This window comes from Pogonomyrmex barbatus, unplaced genomic scaffold (assembly GCF_055798465.1).
Source record: "Pogonomyrmex barbatus isolate J1 unplaced genomic scaffold, ASM5579846v1 scaffold3, whole genome shotgun sequence".
NCBI classification, from domain to species: Eukaryota; Metazoa; Arthropoda; class Insecta; order Hymenoptera; family Formicidae; genus Pogonomyrmex; species Pogonomyrmex barbatus.
This window is the reverse complement of record NW_028297127.1, coordinates 11656557-11682481: the sequence shown is the minus strand read 5'-3', so window position 1 is coordinate 11682481 and position 25925 is coordinate 11656557. Positions and strand designations below refer to the sequence as shown.

General features: G+C 41.6%; 1 protein-coding gene across 1 annotated transcript in view; it reads left to right on the top strand.

Annotated features, from left to right (window-relative positions):
* The first annotated feature begins 18676 nt into the window (after nucleotides 1-18676).
* LOC148936072 (uncharacterized) overlaps nucleotides 18677-25925 on the top strand; it is a 39916-nt gene continuing 32667 nt past the window's right edge. Inside the window, exon 1 of the mRNA XM_089080090.1 lies at nucleotides 18677-18711. The gene's annotated coding sequence lies outside the window, so the exon portion shown is untranslated. The remainder of the gene's footprint in view (nucleotides 18712-25925) is intronic.

The window sequence follows — 25925 nt, the reverse complement described above, 5'->3', positions numbered from 1 at the left end:
CACTTTCGGGATTTTATCCCGATCTGTCGCATTTTTTAAATTTTCCAACATTAAATATCTGGATGTGATAAAGATTTTTTAAATAAAATTTTTATTAAAAAAATGTTTAGTATGAGATGAGATGTTTTATTACTCATCCGGATTTATAAATGGAAGAAATATTTCAGAAATAGAATTTTTGAATCCGAGAAATTTATTGAATGTCTGTAAAACGGATTTCCAAATTTTAAATTGATATGAAAAATCAAATTTAAATGATTTCTGCCTCTGTTCGTTTTTCCTCTTTTCATTTCTGTCCGAATATTATTTATATCAAGCCTTATCGATTCTTTTGTCGATACTGACAGGAATGTTCATTCGTACTAATTCTTCGAGTACAGGATTAAATGATTCTAAATGGTTGACGGATGTTGAATTTTAATTTGGCGAGCGAGCCAGCGAGCTCGTGCGATCGGAACGAGCGACGGTGGCTACCGGTTGGTCATTGCTGCGGCAGCGACCACGACGGCATCGCGTTTATGCGAGAAGCACGTAATCGCATTCACAACAGCCCGCACTTGTCTGACGGGAGTATAAAACCAGCGGGAGAAAACATAGAGGGAAGAGGCCGACCGCCGCTGCCGCCGTCGCTATATGGCGGCATAAAGATTCGTCCGCACGCGCGTATGAATGCACGTTTCGTTCTCGACGCATCTCTGAAATCTAGCCGGATCGCGTGTTTTCGAAGCTGAGGAAGAGCCAAGCAAATCGGGGGCCGGAGGGGGAGGGGGGGGGATCTCGACCGCTCGCATCCTGCCGGATCCTGACACGCGCGAGGAAACGCACACATGTCGCTTCTCCTCGGCGGCGCGGATGATGCTGCGAACTGCGTTGCGAGCCCCCGCTGTTTCCTGGTAGCGATTAACATCATCGTGCGTTCCCCACTTGTCCCCTTCCGCGAACAAACGCACTTCTCTCGCGTGTACCTCTCGTGTATACGCGCCGCTGCCGCGCGCTCCCTCGCCCCCTCGTCGCTCGTCGCTCTCGAATGAAGGTCGGGCCGGGCCCTTTTCTTTTCGCGCTGCTTGACAACGTGTTTCGGCGAACGATCCTTCGGCCGAGCCGCGCCGAGACGAGCGAGACTGGCGCAAGTTCAAGTTCACGGGGTCATTGCACGTGTGGTAGGTAGACATTGAGCTCTCTCTCTCTTTCTTTCTCTCTCTCTCTCTCTCTCTCTCTCTCTCTCTCTCTCTCTTTCTCTCTCTCTCTCTCTCTCTCTCTCTCTCTCACACTTGCCCACTTGCGTGTGGGTGTACCTACGCGGGGCTTCGATCGGCCGGTGGTGTATTCTCGCGAAGTCAGCTAGCCGCGAGCCAGGATGCCGCGGCGACTGGATGACTCTCGATCGCGCCGGGTGGGCTTCGTGCAGCCACTTCGACTTGGACGTAGCTTCTTTTATCTCGCCAAGCCACGGGAATAATCGAGCCTCAAGAATTTCGAGCGTCGATCTGGGGTTACGATCTTGAGATCACGCGTTTTCGTGAGTTTGGTCCTCTCGCAAAAACGACTATGTACGTATAAATTCATTTTATGTTAATCCTCAACTTGAATTTGCTTTTTTTTTCTTTTGAATTTGTACTACAAGACATAAATAGTATTCATATTTTATTGATATTGTTAATATATATTACGTATATATTTTACATTAAATTTTATAGTTAAATTTGTATATATTTCTTTTCCCATAATTTTTTCATAAAAATTGATATTCAAAGTATTAAAATTTTTGGAATTACGTACATACATCCTCTTTAGAGAAAAAAAAAACCTAAAGAAATAATACAATATAATTTTTAAAGTGAAAACATAATTTTTAAAGACAATTTTTTGGGCCTCTCTATATTAATGATTATTTTTAATCGATAAGTGACGCAACACTGATTTTTATGGTTTCCGTTGAAGTACATATGACGTAATTTCGGTAAAAATGATTTCATCATGTATGGTTTAATCATACAAATCTTCATCATTCTCCCTTTGAGACGCGAATTCTGTTTTCGAACTCTTATGCAATGTTTGCGGATGCAGGTAGACATCGAGAAGCAAGTTGCGGCGATGTTCTTCGCCTTTCACGCACAGTTCACTCGTGAATGTATTTTCTGCATTCGTCGGAGCGCTTCTGACTCGTCTGGGTTACGAAATGCGGCAAGCACACTATGCGAATGCGGTAATCGTGCGCTCTTGTCGGTTCTTATCCCGGCGACAAAAAGCCTCTTAAGAAATAACGTTATAGTGCTCTCAAAATAGAATTATATATTTTTATAAATTTTCTGCAAAATTAATAATTCATATTTAATAAATTACAAAATAAAAATTTTGTAAAATTCATTTTTGTAAAGGATATTAACCATTCGGAATGTGTTAAAATAATCTTTGTCTGAAAAAACATATTTGTTATTTTACTGCTTTACTGTATTTTCAAGCAAACGCTGGCATTTCTTTTATACACTTAATCCGTGCATTTATTCGTCACTATCGTCCAGTGTTTAAGTATATAAAGTAAACACCGTGTTGCGACCGTGTTAAATAATTTAATTTAAGCGATGAGAGATCTCCCAACGATTCTTCTCTAGGTGCGCAGGCGAGAAATTCTCTCGTAAACGCAGCAGCAGGTTGATCAGCGGCCGGCATCATCGCGATAACGCGAGGCACGGATAAGGTATCTCAAGGTAATAAAAGCGCGGGCCGATCTGGCGTTAACATCGTTGGGCGAACAAATGCGCGACGTAGCTCCTCGCGAAAGAGCCGCATTATACCACCACCTACCATTGCTCTCTTCCGCGGCTTCGGCCGTGTTGCGTACGTCATGCACCGCGTGTCAAGCCTCAAAGCTAACTACCTCGCGCGACCGGGGGTCAAACCAGGACCACACAGCCGCGGCCGTAACTCAGACCTATTATATTTCGCAGTCTGTTGCACTCTCCACCTTTCCCTGTCCTCCCTTTTTTTTCGCTTTTGCCTACCCTTCGCCATCCCCCGGCAATCCCGATGCTTCCTTCCCGCGACGCGACAGCCCGCTCATTGAGGCCCGTGCATCGCCCGTACGACATGCAAATAGCGTTTCGGAAACGGTGACGAGATCTAAGATTGTCAGAGCTAAGATTGTTGTGACTGTCGGACTGCAAATGAATATAAAAATGGCACAATTTATTTGATACAATTATTTTATTTGCAATTTTAATTTAGTATGGAAAATATAGCCGTCAACTATTCAAATATTAGACGTCATGGATGAACACTCGGTTATTTTAATATTTCTTAATTCTATTTTTTTTTTAGACTGACGTTTAGAACAAGATCAATATTGAAAAGAATGAAAAAGAAAGAAAGAAAATTACCGAGTATCGTATCGTTTTTCATTCGCTTTGAATCATTGAGAAGTTTCATTGAATTGCTTCCGAGGAGAGATAACGGGCACATATCAGGTCAAATGTCTCGATTAATTTAAAAAAAAAAATCGCATAATACCGGGCATAGGATCGGCTCGACCTCATCGTTTAAAGAGGATACTCGTCCGTGATGATCTTTATCTATATAGGAAGTCACATCCACTCGTTTTTCCTCGTCCTCGTCCGCGCAAGCAGATCCAATCTCACGCCGTGTGTTAGGTAATGCTCTTTCCGACCGCTAAATGCACATCGTCGTGGCCGTTGACTTCCTCCCTTTGCCCAGCATTTTACGTTGGGCGACTTTGTTGTTGTTACTTGCTGCACTGAAGTCGCCGCCGCGCAATATGCCGTTTTGCGTTAGCGGGTTGTTTCTTCTTTCCCTTTCGTCAAAGCGGCTGAGTGACCGGAACTTCTGCCATGCTGAGGTGCAAAACCGTATGCTGTATGCCATATAGTAAAGGTAGACGAAAAGCAAAGATCCCGTAAATACAAGAAGTTAATCAGTTTTTCTCCGTTTATCATAAAAGAAAATCAAAAGTCATCTTAAAAGTCTTTCCGTCGAAATTTTGCTGTTTTGAATTAATATATTTCTTAGATTGGTTTAGCTATTTATTTGCTTTAGCATATTTATTATAACCGATTAAATTTATTTATTTTGTTATAGCGCAAAAGGTGATTTGACAATATAAAATAATGAATGGAAGTTCTTGTCAGTTTCAATATAATTGATTTAACTTTTTGAATTTTATATTGTATTTTTGTTATATAATATATAGCAATAAAGGGAATGTACAATTTGTGTTCATTGGTTTAGTTGTAAATGTGAATTCGATATATATCTTAAAATGTTCAGCGCATTTACTTTTATCGAGAGGAAGCAGGTGCGAAAAGTCATGATTTTTTTTTTTTTATCGATTACTACTATCGGCCAATAGTAAAAGATTGAGCACGATTTTTAAGAAGAAATATGTGTATAGCCGGCTGAACCAATCGTAAAATAAAAGAAGAAAAACGGGGAAGGGAAAATGTGTGCATCGCGGCACATTGTTCATTCAAGAGGCGAGCATCGCGGCCATAAGTCATAGATTAGATTCGGATCGCTTTGAGCCATTGTATGCGTATCGTTCGGAGACAATGCTCCAGTGAATCAAGCTTATCATCGCGAAAGACCGGGGAATCCCTCGCTGTACCACGCTGTTGGATCTAAAAGTAATTGTCGAAGTAACGTGAAGGAGCAGAAGACTGTACGGTAAGTTGGCAGTATCCAAATTTTATTATCTCTTTTTTATGGTAATTTTTATTCATGAAATAAGATAAATAAGATAAATGTTTAAAAATTTTTAATAATTAAGCGAAAGACGCAAGAGATAATTTTTTTCTTTCAACTGTTAGATATTAGAATTACGGAAACAACAGTTTTGTTGAAGCTAAATCTAAAAATTTGATCAGATTTAAATTACAGATTCACATTAACGTTTGCATTATTATTATCATACTTAATCATTCTATATAATTTTGGTGGTCCAATGAATTATTTTCTACAAAATTCGTCTAAATTTTCATGGAATCGTTTTTTTCCGTACACGTTTCGATGTAACAACTCGAATAATATCGTTTTCATGCTTTAACTTTCGAAACTAGAAACGCGCGACGTATTTAGAAATATCGATCGATATATCGAAAAATGGGGAATTTAATAATTCCGTGGCCTGATTCGCTGCCACCGGGTTTGAAAACCTGCGGTGATTGAAATGCCGGTCGAGTCGTCCGGTTTAATTTAAGAGCGAAAATAGACGGCGAGATCTTTTGCGTTCTTCGTGCATCTCATTAAAAGCGATAGCTCCCGGGTAACCGCGCAGCTCGCAGGCTCGACCGGCCGACGTGTCGGAACGCGCGTGTGAACCTTTACATAATTTAACTGGGTTTTATCGATAGTTAGTTGGCGTGAGCGTGAGTCACCGCTCGTAAACTGCCGGCGCATCGCAGAGGCAACCGTCACTTTATACGAGTGTCGTTAATCGCCGTTGCTGCCGCCGCGGCCGGCGTATCGCGGAGCGCACGTCATCGATCGTATCCGGATTCTGGATGGAGCCGCTCGCTCTCTGACGTAAGCCGGATAATATTGTCATTTCGATTTTAACTACGCGAGCGCATGGACGCGACGTACAGGCGCTCGCGATGCCTCTCTCTCGTATTCGTTACGTTATGTTTAATTGGCTAATTAACTCACTGTGAAAATTGACTTGTTGTTCTCGTTCGCGTTACGGCGAACCTCCCGTTTTTATTATGCCTCGTGCAATTTCCCGAAGCCGATTTAAATCGAAATGAACGTTAACTAATTAAATCTTGATCGAGGTCTACTTTAAAAGCGTACTCGAATGAACTTTTGTTTGACCGCGCGAGTAAAATTAGCCGTGGAGGAAACGTAATCTTCAATAAAGTACACGTACGCAAACAATTATTACTTGATATAAAGTCGTTGATCTCGGATATAGAAGTCTTTATTTTCGACGATTCTTACTTCGTAATTAGAAATCAGACACTCTACATGTTATATTTTCGCGTTTTGCAACTTATTTTTATAGAGTTTTGTAGTTGAATCTGAAAAGTCCATGCAGGTAAAGCGATGTATTATTTTTAACTACCATGAGGAAGAAATTTGAATGATTTTTTTTTTTATATAAAAATCAAGTGAGTGCAGAAGGGGTTAAGAATTCAAATTCAAATTCCTCTCTTCTTTCTCTTCTTCTCGCGATTCTGGCAGACGATTACAGATCGATTACCGTACAGACGTGCAACTCGCGATACTCGCGTTGGACAATCGATCACGTAAACGGCCTCGCATGTCCCGCATACTAATAGTCATTATTTATTTATATTGGCCAAGTGCTCGCAAATTCGTTCACACGTGATGGAATTGTGCAACGAATGTCAGAGCGACGTGCTTATCGCGACGTGCTCGAGACGTGCGTAACGCGTGTGTGCACGCATGCACGGCAGATATGCGCGTATCGAATTTGATACGCGCTGTTTAGTACTTAGATCAAATAGCGAATGATACGCGTGCACGTATCAATATTTGCACAATTGCGAAATTGATGTATGGAGAGAGAGAGAGAGAGAGAGAGAGAGAGAGAGAGAGAGAGAGAGAGAGAGAGAGAGAGAGAGAGAGAGAGAGAGATTCTAATATCATGTCTTTCTAATATCGCGTCTGTTTTCTTATAAAAGGCTAAGCATATAGAATATACAGCAGATGGTGGAATAGGTATTATACTAGGGATGATATTAAGAAAGGAGAAGTTGATATTCAAGTCTCTTCCCACACATCCAGTATTTAATATTTATAACAAGAAAATAAATATTCTTTATTATGCATATATTAAAAAATAAGTACATTCGTGTATATACAGGTTGATTCTAAATGAATGCGAAACATTTTAGGTTGATTCTTTATCGAAAATTAAGGAGAAAAAGGTTTTACATGCTCCTATATCCCTCCATATATAGGAATATATGAAACATTCATATGAAACACCTCCCTCTTTAATTTTCGATAAAAAAATCATCTCTCAAAATGTTCCGTACTTATTTAGAATCACCCTGTACATAAAGATGTAAAGATACAAAATGAACTTAAGAAAATTTATCTTTGAAGAAATTACATTTCTTTATAAAATATTAATGATTTCTCTCTCTGATAAAATTACAAATAACATAAATTATGCTTTGCATGTATGTAAAAATAATATTTCATATAAAAATCAACTTCAGAAAAGTATACTTTTTTCCTTTATAATCCCCGCATCTTATATTTATATCTAATTACACATATTTATGCGAATTACTACACGAGATACATCAATATTTGTCGTCAGAATATAAATCGATAACACGTAATTATTTCTGAATAAGAGCATCGAGGAGCGCTGAAATTTGTCGTATTCCATGTTTCTTCTTCTTCTTCTTCTTCTTCTTCTTCTTCTTCTTCTTCTTCTTCTTCTTCTTCTTCTTTTTCTTTTTCTTCTTCTTCTTTTGCGTCAGTCGCGGCGCTGCGTGGCGCCAATGGAATCGGGAGAACGCCGTTCTCACGAAGCTTGCGTGCGTTCCGTACACGCGTGCGTACGTGCGTGCGTGCATGCGTGCTGTGTGCGTGCACGCGGGCGCGAGCGCGAGTCCGAGGAAGCGGGCACGGGTACAGGAGGGATATCTGTCGGGCAATCGCGCGTGAAGGTACGGACCCAACGGTCACCGCATGACAACGCTCGTGGTGTCTGCGCTCGTTTAGATTGGCCAAATGCGCCATTGCGGCCAGTCTCGTTCGCGTTGGAGTCAAGACCGAGGTTCCATGAAGCGAAATTAGGAAAATAAAGGATCTACTAAAGCCGCACGATTTATATCGTTTCGCGGGGTTCCGCTTGCGAGACCGTCATGTTTATAACTCAGCGAGGATTTTTCTTCCGTATCGCAATCCCGATAAGACGCAATCGGGGTTCCGTTATTTTATTTATCTTCCCGCTTGTACGTTTGACGTTTTCGAAAGATGGATTCGAAAGAAGATTGCGTTTGATCGAACAGAATTATGTTTATCCATCTTTTACGCATCGTCGAAAAATGAAACGTGACTTCGATAGCGAGGAGACTTTTCCGACGAAAGTAATTCCTCCCAATGTAAAGTACGTGTCGAGATAATAACTCGCAATCTCTATGCGAATATTGAGTATTCGCCGTTGCCCGTATCGACGGGTAATTTAATTGAAGTCGCTTGAGAGTATCGTTTCCTTACTGCCTGACATCACAGACGTAATCATATGATGCATGCCGTACTTACGCGTAATGACACTTCGACGGAGCACGATACTCTTCCCTGATCGAACCAATCTATGAAAATCTCCCTTGGTCCGCGGCCACCTACGAGGCATTTCTCATTATTAATGTTATTAGACGGTTACGTGTCTTCGGGCCGGTAAAACTCACCGGTTAACGGTATCCGAACCGAGCCACGGTAGAGCGACAGCCTTGAGAAGAAGGCCCGGAAGACGTTCGAGACAAACTCGCGCGCTTAAGATGCCCGGGTCGCTGCAATCTAACAACGCACAGACACACCACGTCTGTATCGTTAAAATATTCTGACGCGGGTTCCGCCGCGTGTAACTACGACGATCGATACATTAAGTCATATGCCGCAACCGGATTTGATGAAATTTATTATCAGGGACACTAAACGATTCCTTTTAACGTGTCCTTCGAGCTTAAAGTCCATTTTTCCTTAACGAAAATATCTCATATTTAAATAACGTGCGAAGTAAGTTCTGCGTTAATTATAGATTCTTTAATGAACCTTGGGTCGATGTTTCCTTAGATATTTGATAAATGAGTATCTCTTGGGACATTACGTCTTCTTCGTGAATCTTTTTCTCTATCGTTCGACCTCTCTTTCTCTCTCTCTCTCTCTCTCTCTCTCTCTCTCTCTCTCTCTCTCTTCCTCTTTCGTCAGACAATATTCTAAAACGGTACAACTCCTACTTACGCCAGCATCTGAAGATACCGAAAGCCACCGGCTGAGAAATTTTCGACCTTCGAGCTACGTAGGTACGATAAGATTCTCGTCCCGTAAGAGCTGGATTAGAGGCGACAGCCGCGGTCAACCGAGTGTATCAAGATTCAATTTGACGGGCGTAAGGTAAGATGGAACTTAGCCTAAGGGCGCATCTTCGCGACGCACATGATCGATGTGCTCGAGAGGCGCGTTCGCGCGTGCAGTGACAACCACAGCGCGCCATATCGATCCTAACGTCGCAAATCCGCCCCGCCACGAGGGGATGGAACGTCTCGACTCTGCGAGGAGGGTTGCCAGGGTTTACGTTCCGATAATATCGAGGGTGAATCGTCTCGGCGGAGGGACCGCCTCTCTCTGTGTTTGCACGATCTCCTCCTCCGGAGGAGCCGCCGAGAATCCCTCGGCTCGACGATTTACTCCACCGTCAAGTCGGCTCTCACAATTACGCGAGAGAAGTCGAATTATTTAACCGATAATTTAAATAGCGCGTAAGCGCTATTATCAGCTATGTTCTCCATTATCGTCGTTCGACGTCCTCGCGCAAAGACCGAGCAACGTTCAAACGCTCAAACGCGTTATTTATGATACAATCATTAATAATTTGAGAAATGGTACGTATCTCTCCTAATTCGGATTATACGGCATGCATTAGTCACAATTTTATAGTACGTCATACTGACAGAGTTTGAGTATAATTATATCAGTTTTGATTGTCCTGATATAGCGAGTTGTGAGTCGCAGCTTAGCTCCGGGCGATTTACAATATCGCACAATATCCATCATTCTATGTTCCCTTAAGACGAACGAAAGATAGATTAGAAGGGACTTCCGTGCGGTTAATCAATCGCGAGCGGAGCCAGAAGGGAAATCCAGAATTACACTGGAGATTAAACCAGCAGCAACTATGATTAAGCCCGCAACAACGTTAATAAGTATGCGCATCGAGACAAATAGGACGGAGAGGGCCGCCGTTCGTACCTTCGTCCACAATTGAGGGTTATCGCTCGCTCTCTCTGTCTCTTTCTCTCTCTCTCTCTCTCTCTCTCTCTCTCTCTCTCTCTCTCTCTTTCCCTTTCTCTCGTGAGAGTCCGTTCATCATGCAAATACAGTAGCTCTCCGCCACTGGAAAACCGCTCTCCAGCTTCCCATGTACTATATAAGGTAATGACACGTATCTCCCTTCTCGCGGGAGCGAGAGTCTCGAGTTTGCCGATTCGTTTCGTACGTGTCGATCGTACGGATCGAAAGAGAGGAAGAGAGAAAAGCGCTCGCATACCCGATCGCACGCTCTGGGGATTTTCGAGGAGAAAAATCAATGGGAATAACGGTGACACGCATGGGTCAGTGCGTTTGTAACCTTTGAGCCGTCGCGCCGCGCGAAGGCGAAGGCGAAGAAGAAGAAGACGAAGAAGAAGAAGAAGAAGAAGAAAAAGAATAAGAAGAAGAGATGCTCGGCTGCGAAGGCAAAACGGTAAACCCAGCAACACAGAGTGGGATATCTCCTCTTGACGTAATTCCATTCGACATTCTCGCGCGATGATACCGACACTCTATGTTGTCATACGTGTGAACGTCGTCTCGTATGCGTATAGGTGCATTATACATACGTACGTACGTTTGGGGTCCTCGACGAGCCACGAGGTCGCCGACCCCCGTGCCGTTGGGAAAAATCCATGCAATATTTCCATGCCATTATTCGATTAATTATCGCGGCGGGCACGCGGATCGCGGTATAGTCATAATGGAGAATGAGTTAGAGATGGTTTAATACAGACTTACAAAGATGTTAGATTCGTCTCCCCGTGAAAGATCGATAACCGACGAAAAAAGTGCTTTGGATCATTCAATAGTATTTTTAATAAAGAATTTTGCTTGGTGAATATTTCAATATTTAAATCTTTTTATGTCATATGGATTCTTCTTAGCGGGATAATAGATGCTTTACAGCATGGATGCATTATAATGGAGGATATTAATTTTTTTATTACTTGCTTTTTATTATTTACCTTGCAGTTTCAATTGCGTTCAGAAATTAATGGATGTAATCGTAATTGGAATTTCCGCTTTCGGCGTGACGTCTTATTCAAAGGGAAAGATATTCCGATGGCGTTTTCGCGAATATATTCGTCGCTTCTTCCTTGATTAAATACGCAAAGAGAGAGATATATTATGTGAGCATAGAAACGGAGGAATCTCTCTCAGGTTACGTACACGTATATACTCGCACGCACACCCACGTGCGTGGGACGCATTGGTGCTCGATACTGTTCACCCCGTTTTGCGAATTCACTCGCCGATCACGATCGGCGACACGTCTCCGTCGAATTATCGAAATACCTCGCGCGATTGCCGGCGGAATGCTAATATATATCAGCAAGCGTTCACATAACGTCCATGTTGCTGCGAACCCGCTATTTTTAGATTGCACGGATTCTGCACTCGGCGAAAATACATTGCGAATTAACTATATCTGCTTATCAAAGTGACAATTTGCTGAAAAAGGACAGGCTAAAATAACAGTACCATTAGTCAATCGGTAGAATTGTTATTTACTTTCAATTTTTTACATTAGCTTTTATACTGGCGCAAATATGTTAATTTTTGTGAAATATGCAAAATATATGAAAGATATAATTAATTGAAATATATATATTTTTACCCAAGAAAAAGTACTTATAAATTGCAATGTGCAATTGCAATGCGATACATTTCCTCTATTAATTTTCGTAAAAGCTTAAAAAATCATAATAAGTTGTCATAACAAACACTTCATGTAATATACATATAGTAAATTGTGTTAAATCGCTTCACAATGAATCGGTGATTTAGACTACAATAGTTTGGAATATTTGACGTGCGAACCGTGGCGGTACCAATCACGGTACGTCCATTTTATCGCGGGATTCTAATTTAGTATGATAGCGTAGAAGATCTCCCTCAAACCCTTCGTTCCTGCCGAAGGATGAAGGAAGTCTATGTCTGCAGTCAAGATGAGAGGGGAGGGGGACAGATGCGCGGTTGATGGAGGAGCGGGATGCAACTGCGGAGCCCGGGGAGTCCAGGCAGAATCCGGACCCCCATCATTATCCGTTGAATCCCTGCGGAGGCTCGAACATGCATCAATTATTTGGTGGATCAAGGAGGGACGTATCTCTCTCCTCCGTCACCCCACCTCCGCCTGCATCCCATGTCGAACGACCAATTGCACCATACATCACACTCGCGCTATATTCGCCATCATAATGTCGGGGTACGTGCGCTCCTTCCTCTCCGCGACCCCCTATCTCTTTCCCTCTCTCCTTCTCGTCCTTGCCTCTCGCGTGTGTCTTTTTGGTTCGCAAGGGAGGAATCTTTTAATTGCCAAAGTGCTGGCACATCAACGGAGGGAGAGGAAGAGAATAAACCTGATTTTGGTTCCGAAGTAAGAACGGCTTATTAGAATATTTAAATAGATACTAGTAAATAGATAGTAGAAAAACGTAGAAAGTTAATTCCAAAGTTTTTATATTAATAAATGCAAGAGGGATAAATAAACGTTATTAATAATCCATGCTATTAAAAGAACGGAATATAAATTTGATGTAAAGAATTGTAATTTTTTTGAATGAAAATGAAAAGAGATAAAACAAGAAGAACATTCTGAAAGATATTTTCAAGAATATAAAGATGATGTTTAATTTTTACATATACTTAATAAAAAAAGATAACCGAGATGTAACTGAGAGGTCCGATTCGATTTCTGTGGAAGCGCATTTAGTACTTTTGCTTCATTCTTTTCTCTGTCTTTTATCTTTGGAGGAGGAATACCGGTATATCGGACCGGTATATTCGAACGAAGAAAGGAGGAAAAAGAAGAAGAGAGGAAAAAAAGCTTGATGGAGAGCCTCGATGCGATCGCGCGCAAATATTCGTTGGACATTCGATTCCATCTAGGCGATCAGCCCCGGTCATAAAAGTGTCTCGCGTAAAAATGTCGATTGTATGGCAGGAGTCGCGTGTGTAGGTACGAACAAGAGATGGCCGATCGACCAGCGGGCGTACTTGCGAGATTCACGGATTTTATATCGATGCTAAAAGCGTATCGTCTGCTCGGGGCAGCTCTCCACTCCGCACAGAGTTCGTTCGCGATAAAACTGGACTCTTAGTGACGATGGTGTTCCGATGTTGGCTCCCGCGCGCAATATAATATGGTGACCCGTCTGTTGTTGTCACGGTGATTGTCTCCCTTGCTGCAGATTTTCTCCTCGTCATTAAGTAGTCTCGTGCCGGGAGGAAACCTGAGCGAAAACGCGAGTGACGATAAATATCGGGGATGCGACAGTACGGAGCGTAGTAAGGATATTCGATAGTGGGCAAAATTGGCTATGTAGCCGGAATGGCGACGTTGAAGATAATTGACTGCCGTTTGGGTCTTTCGCTGCCCTCCGATCGATTTAATAGTAGCAACTTCGGTGTTAATGTGACTTGAGATGACTTTACGACAATGGCTTAAGGCGAAGCGCCATCGTTGTATCTTCGTCGGGATTTACGCATGAGACTGGACCTTGTAATATTTCCTGGTATTCTATTTAACAAACGACGGTTTGATATACCGCTGGCCATCGATCAATACGCGTTTATTTTTACGATAAATGAGAGAGTAGACTCCCCAAATATCGTCCCCTCGTCGTTTAGCCCCTTGGACTATAAATGAACTGCTCCCTTACTGTGATGTATCAACATTATATATTTGTGATTAATCACATCAAATATTTTTGACATTTTAATTTAATATTTCATTTTAACATTAACATTTCGCTTGTGCGATTTAAAAACTTTTTATATAAAGAATTTATCGTAAAATGTGAGATTAATTATCATTCAATTTTAATTCCTTAACAACAATGCCTAATAATTGGGCGTTTTTTTGTGCAACTTTATTTTAATAGTAAATATTTTGATAATTAATTATAGGAGTTTGAAATAAAACTTTTGAGATTGATGTCTAAGATTAAATAAGAAATTCTTTATTATTAGAATATTTAATTTCCTGATTTTCTTTGGATACTTTTGCTGAAAAGAATCGATTTTATACTTCTTATCTTTGAAGTTGCGACACACGTAGTTCATTTGTAAAAAAGAAGTGATAGATCTCTATTTTTGATAGGTACAATTGAATCCCGTTATTCAATAGTCAATCAGTTTCATCGAATTGCTTGCCGGTTTCACGGCAATTCGATTTATATGGTATATCGCCGAATTGTATACGAATTGAAACATAGTATCTTGATGAGCAGCGGTTTTTATATGTAAAGGTAAATAGAAAAAGAAGACGAGATAGAAACTCTTTTAAATTCATCTTGATACTCACGTCATTCGATAACGTTGATGATGAATCGACGATTGATGGTATCATGTGTGATTACAACACATAATAATATATTTTATATCAATAAATACATTATCGTATAAATACAATAAAATATAATTTTGACGTCAAATTGCATGAGTGATTTACATTAAATAATTTTTTTAATTTTCACTGGACTTTAATTTTGTAATAAATAGAGAAAAAAATTGTACAAATCAAAGTGGCAATTACATACAAACTTTTTTTAAAATAATGAAATATTATATAGACAAAACTAAATAAATAGCAAAAATCAATATAAGCTTATTATATCAATTATATCAATTTTATAATAAATTAATCAAAGAGCTAATAATTATCTCGAATATTCGCAACGTTTTAAAAAAGAAAATTTATTATAAGCCATTAACATTTTATTATTAGCTCTTTTTTAAGATATAATTGATCTCTATTTCCGGTGCAGCATCATTGTGGGAAGCTGCTATGTAATAAAGAAAGTCGATACGCAAGGTGAAACGTATACGAAGGTGGACGTAAGATGCGGAGGCGTATTATGCGTTTCAAGGACAGCGTGTTGTATAACAACGTTCGTTTTGCCGATCGCGATATCGACCTCGCTTGGAATGCCGACTTGGATCGAGGCCGAATAAAATAAATCAGATTCCGTTTTCTTTAACATAACTCGATTTCTATCCGTTCCGGCATTCTTCGATACTTCCACCCTAATAATGCAGATTGAGAATTTATTCGAGAAGCCTGTTTCTTCACTGATTCTATGTTTGCAATAGATAAAGGATCCATTAACTAGATGACCTATTCTAAGTTTATAAAGCACATGTTTTGCATATACACATAAAATACATTTTTTACATACTATATTATATACTCTATTAATGTGCGTAAGTTATTAGAGTAATACAAATATTTAATTTAAATGCTTATTCGTGGAGTAGTCATCTGATCCTTCTGCTGAAACAATTATCTCGTTTTTTATATTCCAATTAAAAATTATTGTTAACAACACATTACAAATTTTTTCCGATTTTTCCGATATTCACAAAGTAGAAATAAAAAAATATTTAATAAACAGACAAACTTTATTTTTTGCTTCTGAGGTATAAAAATCATTTCGAATCGCTATTTCTAGCTTAAAGAGCATATTATTAGATTACATACAAAATAAATATTTTATGAAATGTTGCGATATCTCTTTATTGATTTTTGTTTAAAGAATATTTCATTGTTCAATCAATTTTATAGAAAAAAGGAGAATAAATTGTACACAAAATAGATTGATTTTAATCATTGATATATGCCCAGCACACTGCTTCATTATTTTTTTCTGAATCTTCTTTACGGTAGTGAAGCGTATTCAAGTAGAGCACATCAAGTAAAGGAGAGTTTGCCGAACATACGTTTTCTGATCTTCTTCACAGAATCAGGACTTAATCCCGAACAAAATCCGAAGTCAGCGAAGCATCACGATTTCTCTCCGGGGAGCGACAAATATCTTAACTCGCGCGTGCGATTCCCTCTGAATGAAAGCCCGGATCGGATGCGATCGTACGATCGCGCGTACAGTTAGAAACGGTTTACTTTAATTAGCTCGTATGTCATTGGTAAGACGCCAGCTGAGAAATCCCGAGATCCTCCGGGGCAGATGTACGAGGGCGATAGGCCTCGCAGCCGCGCGCGCGGAGACGCGCCGAGCCGAGACGAATCGCGCGGGGCGCGCGCGATGCCCGCGATCGAAATTAGACGGATGAATTATTTGGCGGCGCGAAAACGCCGGCGCAATTTTATCGCGTCCCGCTCATCGATTCGGCGCCCGCCTCGTCTCTAAATGGGTTAGCCCGTAATTGAGCGAGGCCGATTTGCGCGCGTTCTCCAAGCGCGCTACGCGCGCCGGAGGATGATGACCCTCACTCGGATTTTGGCCTATTCCTACGTACTGTCAACCCATTCGCACGGCCCTCGATTCTGTCGATTCCTTGTCGTCACGTCTCAACATATAATTACTTCTCGTCCGATTCGGTTCGTTGACTCTACCCACAATCGACTCACTCGACGAATTGATGGTATCGCGCGAGAACCTGATTAACGCCCGATAATCGTTTACGGGCGAGGATGCGGGAGGAGAGAGAGAGAGAGAGAGAGAGAGAGAGAGAGAGAGAGAGAGAGAGAGAGCATGTAAAAAAGGATGGTATCGAAAATATCGATGTGCCGGATATGCTCGCCACGCCTTTGTACCGTAAACAACGTCGAATTATCGCGATCGACATCTTTCGACTTATACTATTTATACCGGAATGCAAAGCGATTTGCGTGATTGTCCTCAGACAATCAAGCCATCTCGCTTGAGAATAAAAATAGGAAATCTAATTATAAGAATATTTCTGTTTTACGATGACGCGACCGAGATTTATTGTTCTGCTGTACGAATTGAGGCAATTGTGTTTTAATTGGCAACTCTTCTTCGCTCTTTAATTTGATTATTATATTTAAGATGTGTAATGTGCGTGTGTTGGCGCGAATTAGATGTGTAGAATATAAATTATTATTATCCATTATCTGCCTCGTTATCGCGTTCGCTACTTAAGGCTACGAGTTAATTGCGATGATTTAATTTCACAGAACACAAAGGAAGAATGCGGACGGAAGGTTACACCTCCTCGGGGTTACCGTCCTCGTTACAATGCGTGCAATTAACATGTCCTATTAACGGCAACACGTTTCGGAAACGTTGCGACGGCTCGACGGCTTTGCACATTACTAACTCGCGTGTATTCCGTTAGATCGATCGTGAGTATAATCTATGTATCGTGTGGAACAGATATTAACTCGTCTAACACGCAGTGGCGTATCGTTGCGGCATCAGTCGTGATTGAATTATCTCTGCCGAGCGTACCATCTCCCACGTAATTTTGCAACTTACTATATCAGTTTCCTACGTCAAAGTTGATTTGCAGATCCGATGTCGTACGTTAAGCGAATTCTCGTATATTTTCGTGAGTGCCGCACGTTCTTGCAGCTTCCTCTCGACGTGTCCCTTTTTTTACATCTTCCTTTGCAGTCATTCAATCGTCCCGGTTTCCTGATATATCTATTAGAGGCGTTCGCCAATCACGTGGAGCCGACACGTCCGCTCTGTGGGAAAGAGATAGCGTGCGTTGTGCAATCGATAAATCTCCCGGTCCGATAATGGAAAAAGGGCGAATCCTCTTCCGCCAGCTTGCGGCTGGTTATTTCTGCCCGGCAGGACTCTTCGAGTTATTACGGTTTAATGGCTGCGCCGTTAACGAAATCAATTAACGAGGGAGGCGTTTCGGCGGCGCTGCTGCCTCTTCTGTTGGTCAACGTCTCAACTTTCGTCTACTTCGTACTCTCTCTTCTTCCTCGGGTACGTTTTCTCTTTCGTTTTTATTTGCTCTCTCTCTTTCTCTCTCTCTCTCTCTCTCTCTCTCTCTCTCTCTCTCTCTCTCCATTCTGTTGTTCGCGCGATTGTTCTCGAGAAATAAAAGTCAATACGTACGTTACATCCCTCGTTACTAAAGAGAATCCCTCAGGATATAAAATTCTTTAACTTTGTTACAGTCTATCCAAAATTTCCCATCTAAGATTGAATCAAACAACAATTCCCGTTGCATCACTAAGTTCCTTTAATGATTCATTATTTATATTAATGAGAGTATTATTATGAGACTTTAGAAGAATACAATACAGAGTTACGCTTCTAAATTTATATTCTTTCCTAGATAGATGAGTATCCTTTAACAGAATGATTTCACTTTTATTTTTTCAGATCATTTCAATTGATTAAATTACGAATTATATTTGTTTGTTTTAACGCGGGTGTATCGGATGCGTTATTCTTAAAGAACACTTTTAATATATCAGACTTAAATAAACCCCAACAAACTCGAGTGAAAGTTAATCGCAAATAATGGTGTAATTTCGCTGCTCGATATCGTAATCGGGATATTTATGGTACACTCTTCCGCGGAATTTCTCTGCAAATTTTCGACAAACTTTTGACGTGGGCGGGAAGACCGAGTATCGAAACGAGTATCGAACGATCTCGTGCAAACTCATCGATTTTAAACATCGGGAAGAAGTGTCGGGGGACGGTGGGATAGGGGAAGGACGGCATCTACGGTGTGGGGACGTAGAAACGGCGTGGGATGAGGAGAGCCGGGCAACCTAAACGCGGGGTATCGGTCGGACCGCCCTGCGAAAGGGTCCCGAAGGGTCTCGGCGGAGGTTCGATAACCGAACGTGCGCGCGCGCGAAATTACCGAAATTGCAGGTCGACCAAGTCCAGTCAGTACTTGACCTCTTCCCGTGGCCTGTACGCCTCGAGGAGGCAGATACCGAAGGTACGTATAACTTAAGCACGTACCTCTACGTACGTAGCCACGACGGCTACGAACGACGAGTTTACCGACTTCACCGTGAGATATCCCGCCGCGAAATTTCGCGGGCTATATATCGAACGCGCAGAAATAACATCGTAATGAAGTTATAAACGTTCGGTCAATAGCCCGGGGTTAACAGGAAGTAATAACCGCCACATCGCGCATATGTGTAATTGAATCGTTTATTCTGGAAGAGGTACAAATTGCAGCCAAATTAAGTTAATCGAGGTGTTGATTAAAAGAGGAATTTTAATTCGGGTTTTAATGGCAGGGATATTTAAAAATAAATCCTGTGACAAATGATCTCTTTAAATTGAGCTTTACCGAGGAAAAGATTGATTAAAAATTTACTAAATCTCGACGAAAGTTTAAAGTTTTATATTTCCGCGCATATATATGATGGCCCGTTATACCTCAAGAAAATTTTGACGCGGATAAATGTCGCGAGCGGCTTTCGCACGAGCAATTCTATCATAGTTGCCGTGGAAGTTCGGAATTGGCTTAGACGTGCGAGCAAAAAAAATATTACAGGTAGCAAAAAAATATTACAGGTTCCATTAAGAGCGAGAGAAGAATCTCAATTAGCATACTCTCCGTGAACTTGACACTCCGTTCCGGTAGAAAAATGCAAATGCTCGTGGGATCCAATCCATTGCGTCGTCTTCATGGTGTAACCGAAACTTAGGCGCCGTTGTGGGAGGCTAGCAACACCGTTAATTCATCTATTAAGTTTGTTAATTAAGATTTGGGTATACGGTAAACATTCAGTCACCGGAAATATCTTCAAATGAGTGCAGTGACCCTTTTTTCGTGTAGTACATTTTTAAAATTACTCTGTGGAATGTAATTAAAGTGGTATGCCGTTTTCAGACGAGAGAACGACGTGACGAGAGGAAATGATAATGTGCTTTTTTTTAAACTTTTACAATAAAATATCTTGAGAAATTAAATAAGAGAGATCTATACGAGCGCTAATGGAGTGATAATAATAAAAATAGAAATCAAGTAATTAGATGATTAGATATCGTTTTGCGGAACAAACAGCTTCTAGAGGCGAGAATGAGCGTTTGTCGAGTCATTTGCATTCCCAAGAAAACCATTTCGCAATGTTCCCCGGCGCGACTTGGCAGCTACGTTTCCTGGTGATGGCAGGCGCATCTAAACGTATCCGCGCAATTAGGCTGTTTTCCATACCGAATCGTTAAGTATCCATTATTATGCTCACTTTGCAGCTACAATGAAGGTGTCTTAAGTAGACAAGGTCGCGCGACGAGTTGCCTGTGCAGTGCCAACAACAGCACGATACAAGCAGATAAAGCCGTCTGCCATTCCAAGTAGCATGTTAATAATCGCATATACAGTGATGATTAAATCCGTATTGTGTTTACGCTAATTGAAACTTATGCACACGCTACCACGTTATGAATGAGTAATAAAGCAGGAAGACACGATTGTAATTGTAACGAATATAATGGAAGGATGTTCCGGATAGAGATCAGATTAATGGGAAGTCCTTTGAACGAAGAAAGATTTCTTGTCAATTGTTTTTCCCTAAAAATGCAAAATATAAATTGCTTTCGGTTTAAAAATAATCGATTATGTCATTGCTATTTGTAAATAAAGCTCGAGGGAGATAGGTAGGTATAAATTGCATTTGAGATTAATTTCTGGCATAGTTGAGTTTACGTCATAGCTCACAATGAGAAAGAGAATCGTGTTCTAAGAGAATAAATCACCATTAGATAAGTTAATTGAGCGCCGTCCGATGACAGTCTAACGCCATACTTCAAGTGAGCGTAAAAGTAATTATCGTTAATATCCGTGATTATATCATCGATTATTTCAATAGCTCTTTCATTATGTCATCAAATCTCGCGGATAATAGCGTCGCGCTTCAGCGGACAAACCAGTGATTGTTTCTGTCCCCCGCCATGTCTGCCGCCAATATCGATCCTCCGTTCTTCACCTCAAGAGGAATCGGGACCTCCTCATAATCTGGACTTAACGCGCGGACGCGGTGTGTAATTATGAACGTAACGAGCGTAATTAACCGGCTGTTTGCCGGGGCGGAGCGCTTTCTGCTTTGACGCGCGAATTACTGAATGAACTGTCGAAATGCAAATGCGTATCGGGTAAATCGATGTATGAGCCATCCTGAAGAGCTGATTCACGCTGATGACTCGACGATTAATTACCTGATTATGGGATCGAGATGCGGCTAACTCGCGACGCGCGCATAATACAAGCCGGCGCAACTCTATGCACTTGGTACATGAAAATCCCAGGAGAAGAAGAAGAAGAAGAAGAAGAAGAAGAAGAAGAAGAAGGAAGAGGAAGAAGAAGAAGAAGAAGAAGAAGAAGAAGAGTCCGTTATGCAAATCGTATGAGCCTGATAAGATGGAAAGGGAGAGAGAGAGAGAGACGCGCTGCTAAATCGACGATATATTAGCGATCGCGTGTCGATAACATCGCCGATTTCTGCGTAGTTCAATCACTGAACAAGCTGCGTACATGGCGCCGCTCGGAGAGACGCGCGATCGTCAGAAAGGATATAAATAATTGGCTGTAAATTATTCACGTCGCGTACTCCGCGTTATGGAGCCTTAGCATAGTGTTTACAAGTGTGCGCGTCTCTCTCGGAGCCGACGGAGATATTCCACGGCTGTCAATCGATCATCCGTCAAATCCGGGCGCGGCTTATACAGTTGTTCGTCGACTTTATTACTACGTCAGGCGACTTAGAATCTTTGTATTATCGCTATCAAGTTTGTGCCTCGCCTCCTCCCCCCCCTCCCTCCCCCGTCTTATTCGAGAAAATCGCGAAAATCCAAATCTAAATTCCGAGAGTCTCTCCCGGTACAACCGGCTTTTATCTCTAACGTTCGTTTGCTAAATTACCCCGCGCCGTCGCCCTCGCGATTTGAAATGCAAATTTCGGCAGTCAATTGCGTTTCCCGGTGTGTACGACCTTGTATTGCACGAGACTGTTAAGCAAACGCTCTCGTGTAAATTCACCTCATTCTCGATAGACACGTCGGACTTTCGAAATCGATTTCGTTTGATTGTCATTTGAAGCGATGTGTATCCCGGTAGGAATAGTGTTCGAGTCGATTAAGTTCGACGCCTTTCCCTTTTAATCACGCGGATTGTTTCTTCGATTCCAAACTTAGTTTCCAAACATCGAGATTGCTCTATCAGATTTGAGTTGATTCTATTCTAGTTCTATTCTACACAATACGTTCAATTGCATTCCGTTCCTCCCTTTCTCGCGCACGCTATCAAACCGCGCCGAATTTTTAATTGTTAGCTTAGTTTTTATTAAAGCTACATCATTTGTGTGCACAAAACTGAATTGTTCGAGCGGCAGGTAATGGCGGCTACCCACGTTCGCGTTTGTTTACTGCGAATGTAAACGTTAAAGTCTGGATGGTTTCTACGGAAACGCAACGAAGGCGGTCGTTTAATTAAATAAACGTTTGTTGAGACATCTCCGGAGATTCATTTTTCAGCGGCGCGACGTGCACCAAGAATTTGTGCCAAAGTAGCATTCCTTTTCATCATAATCACCGTCGATGACTACCGGAAAGGCCAAAGGCCTCCACAATTTCTGATCGGACAGCCGTGAAAAGCAGCTTTTTCTGCGGTGTCGCGTGATTCCGCGGATCGAATGCTCGATGCATTTTATCTACATACATGCGTACAGGCAAGTCGGAGAGGACGCGTTAGAAGAGACGGGGGGAAGGAGAGGCGGAATCGCAGGTGTCTTCGCGATTTCTATATATAGCGATTACAGCGACGCGCGATCGTCGATAGATAGAGACGGCAATAAATTCGATAAATCGATCTGTTCAACGGCGACGACGAGGTCGAGCCTCCCGGCGGCGAGTGTTTGCCGCGCGTGCGTTTGCAAGCGTATACGGCGTCGCTGAATTCCTGAGGATGATCTAAGTACTGGAAATTAATTATTTCGTCGCGTCTAATTAATGCCCGCCGGTACCGAGACGTAATTATCGGTGCCTCGTGCGGAACGCGCCACTTTGCGCGGCGTTTGCTCGAATCGCGATCAATTATCGGCCGGGAACTGAAACCCTTTTGGTCGCCAAAATATAAAAAGAATACATAAATACAGAACCCTAGTTCTGAAAATTTATACAATTAAAATTTATGTTGGGTGGCGTTTTTTTTCTTTCGTTTATTTAATTGAACGCGAGCGTTGAAGTTCGTGATTGTTAAAAAAATTAAATTTGATTAAGCGTGGACCTTCTTTTATATTTTTTCATGCATTTAATCGTTTGTATCTCTAAACTTATTAGTATCTCTTTTGTTCATGAATATGTAATGCATTTCAGATCAATTGAATTTCCAGGCGGGAGGAAATGAAGAAAACCCAGGATATCCTGCGTGTGACCTAAATGAACTATTGTACCGTTTTAAGTAATGACGATGCTAGTTGTTGCAGAGAAAAGAGAGGAAGGGAGGAAGATTATAATAATATATTAAGGCAGGCAAGGCGTCGAATGTATGGTACTAAATTACGATTACGCTACAGGAGGAATGTACGCGATTCCTGTAAATGGAAATCGGTACAAGGCGCATGGTAAATTAGATGATCGCACTACCATACGCAGAGCGAATTGATTGTCATGTTCGCAGGTGCTCGCTCAAAGAGGCCTCGGGGACCGTGTTACCGGTGCGTGTAATTAATTGCGGTTACAATCGAGCAATTTATTCCGATCGTTCCAGACGTACGAGCTCGTACGTTAATGGCAAGCCACGTCGATCTTGGAACGTCAGTTTAGCGTCTCAATAACATACTGTTTACCGAAGTCCGCCGCAGAAAAGTTCTCCTTCATGTATATCATGGCCAAGCGATGGAAAAAAATAAATAAAAATTAACAAACTTTATATAGTAAATCTTTTTTATTGCAAGATATGATAATTTTTTTTCTCGCATGTGTCGGAAATTAAAATAATATATGCGACGTTATTGTAAAATTGAGTGCTTGAGTCACGCTCTCAATGAAAATATACGAGTATCGTAGTTGTTGGAGAAAAAAAAAATTAATCGTCTGTCAATATTATAACGATAATTCAAAACCGATGGATTTCACGATTGTCTAGCTACTGAATTCCTGTTTGCTCATCAATTGCATCCCTGTCGCTGCTTATAATATCGAAAATACCTACTATGTATACCATGGATAACTTTTTTTCTTCTACATGATGGACACTTTTTTGTGAATATGCCTACGACTCACAGTTCGAAAAGAAAGAAATGAAGTGATTGATACTTGACAATTTTAACAAAAAAAGACATTCAAGCATTTTTAACTTTGGACAAAAATTTTTTTCTTGATATGATCTTAAGGATTTGATTTTGTTAATATAAAAAAATGATAATTTTAAGAAAAATTGAAAAATTATGTGAAATGAAACAAAAACTTGTGGATTCTGTGAGAGGTGATGATAATCGTGAAGGTATGAAACACAGAATATGTTAATTAGGCGTTAATAGCGCTCGTCCTGCACGATAATCAGCGATGTTCACCATGGTCGATCTCTTCGTGCTATTAATAATTAGCTCCTAATTAGACGGCTCGTAAATAATTTCTTGTCGGACCGCGGATCCGTTGGATGCGCTTCTTCGTACGCTCACCTTTGCTCTCTGTATCCCGTTAAGGGACGCCGAGAGCTGCACACAAATCGCAACGTCGAGCGAGAACGACATTTTTCCGTTTCTCTTTTGAACATTTCTGATGTTTACAATCGCGGTACCGACAAAGAGTGCATCACGGAAAATTGTTCTGCAAAATTTGCGTTCGCAAATGCGATTTGATAAATGGAATTTAAATGCATAAGAGAATTCCAGAAATGAGATTTCAGCTGATTTTGATTTCCGCGATCTCATTTAAAATATTCTGTTTCCTTTTCGTCAGAGGACACACTCTCGGAATAATCCGAAAAGCCTTTTTTGGATCTCTTCACATTTCCGATCCTTAATAGTCTGCATTCTCGGTGCATTAACGGTGCGATCGTCTAACGCTATATTTCACGCCGCGCGGTACGTACAATGCGGACCCGACGCAACTTCAATGAATCTTCGCGGGCGACATAAGAATGCGAGAATCGCGATCCGATAGTTAATGCACTTTTTGCGTATCGCATACCGCGCGGAGCCCCGCGCGGCCCTCCGCGCCGTGACTAATTATCGTTCGTATTTATTGTTAACTTCTGGCCGCGAGCGTAGAGAGACGTTGTGACGAATCGAGGCCTATCCACCCCTCGCGCAGTCCGGGAGATCGAGAGATGAAAAACCGATCTGACGTGAGCTTAATGGCGGTGACAAATCGCCCAAGCGAGCCGGCCTCGCTCGTGATCTCGCGAGACGCCGCGCCGCGCCGCGCCGCGCCGCGCCGCGCCGCGCCGCGCCGCGCCACACCGCATCGGGACTCGACCGACAATGTATGCGCTCTCGCATGCTCTCGGAGACTGACTTACGCCTTATCCGCGCGCGTCGTGGAACAATAACCTGTCGCCGATGACAGGCCGATCGATAACTCATCTGCGAGCGCTGGACCGGACAGTCGATTAAACTCGACCTATGCCGCCCGACGCGGCATGAGCGGCGAGCCCGTCCTCGACGTTGTAAAAACCACCCGCATTCTCGACGGTCCTTGCCCCCGGATTGTAGCGTCCGATGCGGTTCGGTTCGAGGGAATCTCCATAAAGCTCTCACCTATGCGATATTGAGATTTAGTATGTAGATTTTCATTTGGTAAAGGGGGAAAAAAGGGCGAACAAGACGTTCGCAGAATATTGATTGAACGCTAATGCTGAAATTATAATATAATACTATCATGAATCTTTTTTTTTTTTTGATCTTTTTTTTAATCATTTTATTTCGTACTTTATTAGAGGCAAGTGTTTTTTTTTTTTTGCTTAAAGCTTAAAAAAATAGTATTTAAAAAATAGACTATTGATTGAGGATTTCAGGACAGTATTTATATACAATGAAATTAGCTGCTACTCACTCAAAAGTATAAGGGAGAACGAGTCGCCCATGCCATATTGCAGCAATTGATTTTCTTGATTCTCTCTTAACTCGATTAGTTGTTAGAATAGGCTAGACGATCGTTCTTACTCGATTTTCTCTTTATCTGTGTAATGCGGGACAA